The following is a 4,064-nucleotide window of genomic DNA, read 5'->3' as shown; positions in this document are numbered from 1 at the left end:
AAAAATTGAAAGTTAGAGCCGCTATCGTTAATATCTCTTACGTACCGAAGCCATTTTATATTACTTTCTACCATCTTAGATGTAGTGTGGCAATAATTGGGAGAATTTTGCTTATAATGTAATAAAAATCAATGAATTTCTTTCTTTACGTACAAAATATGAGAAAAATAAATGGTAAATACTAAAATGCACTAATAGGTATAATCTAAATTTAGAATTAAAGAACGAAAGATATCGTATTCATCGTGCAATTCGATCCGTATTGATTCATGTTGTTATATAATGTACTGCGTATCATGTATGATAGCATTGTTACGTCAGTATTCATAGCTCTATAGCATCGTCTATTTTGATCTTACATTGAACGTCGGTTTAATTAACAATTTATACAGTTATTAGCGAAGAATTATGAATAACAGACCGGTGTCAATTAACTGCTTAAAATTCTTCTTGAAGCCTTGCTTGGATACAGCATTCATTTTTGGAATCGACCCATTTTCTGCTTGTCAATGCGAGAGTCACAAAAATAGAAACTCTTGGCGTAATTTCATAAAACTTGCTTATTTATGGGTTATTCAGATAGTACTATGGGAGCATTTTGTAATTTTGTGGATGCAGCTGATTCCATACGTGAAAGATTTCGCAATATGCAAAGGATGGTTTAAACTTCTTAAAACTGGTGTCACACTGTTTAAATTAGTACTCACACTTCTTATACTTGCTTGCAATATTCTTGTCTTATATTTTAGAAGTAACAAACTGGATCCAGTAATACACTCAGAACAAGTTCTCTGTTTTCAGAAAAGTGAAATTAAAGAAATTCACTCATTCATTCATAGCTTTCATACGAAATTAATCTGTGCTTTTTCATTGTTCATCGTTTGCTTTCAGTTACTAAACGTCTTCTACATGTTTCCTAATTTGAGATCACAAGAATTGTACGATGGCGAAGCTCTGTATTGCAGTATAGAAGCAGGATTGCTGACAATTATTTCTTGTGGAATTCTTATGTCTGTAATTTGTTTAGGAGGAATATTCCTGTGGATTACAAAAAGAGGCTTCTTGAATATATCAGAAGAATTGTATTTGACAAAGATGAATGATTATAACTTAAAACGTAAACTGAAATACCTGATTAATAGACATGCCGCTCTGTGGGAAGTTGTTGAACAGCTAAACAGCAAAATGAATTACCCATTTGTAGCATTTTACTTTACTCTTACATCAGGAACAAGTTTTTGTTATTACATGATTCTATTCTTACATATGAATGACGAATTACGATATATGATATTAGGAGCTGTTGTTTTACTTACAGTTGCATGTATATATTATGGTTTGTTGCTGAGTTCATTTACTTTTGCCGTAAGTCTATCAATTTTAATTTATATTTATAATTTTATAAAGTTGGATAAAGTTTTTCAGAAGATAAATTTTTACGGTAAACATTTTTGTTTGATATGCATGTGGATTATGCATGAAGGTCATCCTGATTTAGTAAATGCTTATTACTCACATTTAATCGTGAATAGTAAGGATATAACATTTAAGTGCTGCGCAGCGCCATAACAATTTTTATTTATATTACTTAATGTACGAAAAGCAAAATGGAACTACATTAATAAAGAAGTAGGATGCTTTCAGTAAAAATTTTGCATGCAAAATTTACCAAAACATTTAAAAGTCAGGTTTGGTATTTAATTGAATAATATATTGCTTTTAGCCTTTGATAGTGTTTTATTTATAGTCTGTATTAATTATGCACGCATATACACGAGAGCTTATGACACCGGTGAACAGATTAAATTACAAAATGTTTAACAATAATTTTTACAATAAGATACGGCTCTCTATCACTGTATATAACACAATAAACTCTTAAAATGCATTTAAGACTATACGTCCCTTTTAAAGTGTGCAACAAAATGTAACTTTATACAAAATATAAAAAATATAAAAAGTGATGTTCTTGGAAAATTTTACATTTGTTAAACATCACTCTCATTATTGAACATCGTTGTTAATTTTACGTCTGCCGACTAATGTATATTTTTAATTTCAATTTGTTATTTTTTCATATTTTGTGTAAATTTACATTTTGTTGAACAGTAACTTGAAGAGGGACGTCCGAAATGCATTTTAACTGTTCATTGTGTTATATATTGTCATAGAGAGCCGTACCTGATTGTAAAACGTATTGTTAAAAATTTTGTAATCTAACCTGTTCACCGGTGTCATAAGCCCTCATATATATACGTGTATAATTAATACAGACTTTAAACTAAATGTATTTGGTATGATTAAAAGTATCAATTTTTTATCTATCCTAAAAAGTCCTTTTAAAATTACGTAATGAATTAACACACTTTCTAATAGACCAGAAATCTCATGTAGGACTAGCAACTTTGCAGGAATTTTAAATGCGCAATCTATCCAGAATATGTCAAGCCTGATCCAATACCACCTGCCATTCCATTTTGTGCCTAGCCCCAATTCACAAACAATATGATTTAAAAGACTCGCTTATTGATCAACCGAATAAATGCACTACTGAACGCTGGTGGTTGCTTGCAGATTTGCTTTTCATAGATGAATTGGTCACGTAAATATTTTGGATTTTACTTTCATATACCTAAATAGACACGTTTTCTGGTAAAAGTTTTTTCCGGGAGGCATTTTCCAATAGCTGATAACCCACTTGGTGTTGCCGTATCCCATAAAACGAAACCAGGCCCAATTAATGCCAAGGCCAAAAATCCATACGTTGAAAGAGTGGATTATGGGGCATGAAATATTCTTCTTAAAAACTAAACAATGTTATTTAAGTTCCAAAAGTTAAACAGTAAGTTTAGTGATGTAGGAAATTTGTTATATTCTAACGTATTTTTAATTGACTAGATGCAGAATTCCTTTCAGGACATTCGAAGATTCACCACTGAAAATTTACATCTCAAACTTAAGTTAAACGTAAGTAACTAAATTTTGTACGATTTCGTGGAGTTAAATATGAATAATAATTTTTCTCTTTTTTCAAGATACTGAACTTCATGAAACGATTTGGTAAAGTTTCGTTAAGACTTTCAGTCGGAGGATTCTTCTTTGTAACAAAAAGATTTCCTCTTAGGGTAACTTCACATAACTAATTTATATTGATAGTTTCTTAAAGTGAAAAGTAACTAGATCTACTTTCAGATGGCAAGTACCCTTCACACCGTATTCTCAGGGCTCCTAAAATTGAGAAGTGTAAAATATAAACGAAAAATGTGTAGCGATATGTTAACTGAAAATAGCACAGTTTCATAACAAGCATTAAGAGTAATATATTAAACACGCCATTTAATTGCATAAATTCCGTTGATATCAGGTACGTACACAAATTATGCATGATCATGTTTTAACAAGTTCGTGTATCCCACTCCCGAAAGGAGGTAGATACGTGTACGTACTTATTTGCTATCAGGAAAAGTATGATATACAGGGACAAGACTCTACTACGTTCAAATTGATAGCATATTTTTTTGAATGAAATAAATTAAAAATACGATTAAAATTTCAGCCGGGCACTGCGACGTTGTCACAATAATTATTTGATCGTTTCTGATTTATATTTTTGTTTATTTCGTTATAATTTTTGTAATATTTTCCGATTTTTTAAAAATGAGTCTCTTGGCATAATAAACATCTTTTGATTCAATTACAAACTACTTTTTTTAAACGGTAACATAAATAACCTAACTCAGACTATGAGAATGAGGAAATTTTTTAACATTGCACTTTTTACTTAAAAATGATCGATTTTCCTTAAAAACATGCTAATTTTGTTACATTTTTAAACTGATTTTTGCTGCTTTTGGATTTTTTCATTCGCATAAAACTGTGCTAGAACCAATTTAATTTTACTACTTTAATGATAAGTGATTTTAATTCATTTCAGTTGTTTCAATTGGTTTTAAATGACACGTGTAAAAGTTAAATGACGTAAATGCAACCAACTCTTTTAAAATCTGTAACAATTAAAATTAAATGACTTTACGATATGCAGAAATTAATTGATTTTAAATATT

General features: G+C 30.1%; 1 long non-coding RNA gene across 1 annotated transcript; it reads left to right on the top strand.

Annotated features, from left to right (window-relative positions):
• LOC136978377 (uncharacterized) lies at positions 1–3,308 on the top strand. Its single transcript, XR_010881214.1, has 4 exons — positions 1–118; positions 2,899–2,967; positions 3,036–3,125; positions 3,193–3,308. It is a non-coding gene; the product is annotated as an uncharacterized lncRNA (long non-coding RNA).
• Positions 3,309–4,064: the final 756 nt, after the last annotated feature.

The sequence above is a fragment of the Centruroides vittatus genome, unplaced genomic scaffold, assembly GCF_030686945.1.
Source record: "Centruroides vittatus isolate TY-2023 unplaced genomic scaffold, ASM3068694v2 contig_519, whole genome shotgun sequence".
NCBI lineage: Eukaryota > Metazoa > Arthropoda > Arachnida > Scorpiones > Buthidae > Centruroides > Centruroides vittatus.
This window is presented reverse-complemented; position numbering and strand designations above follow the sequence as displayed.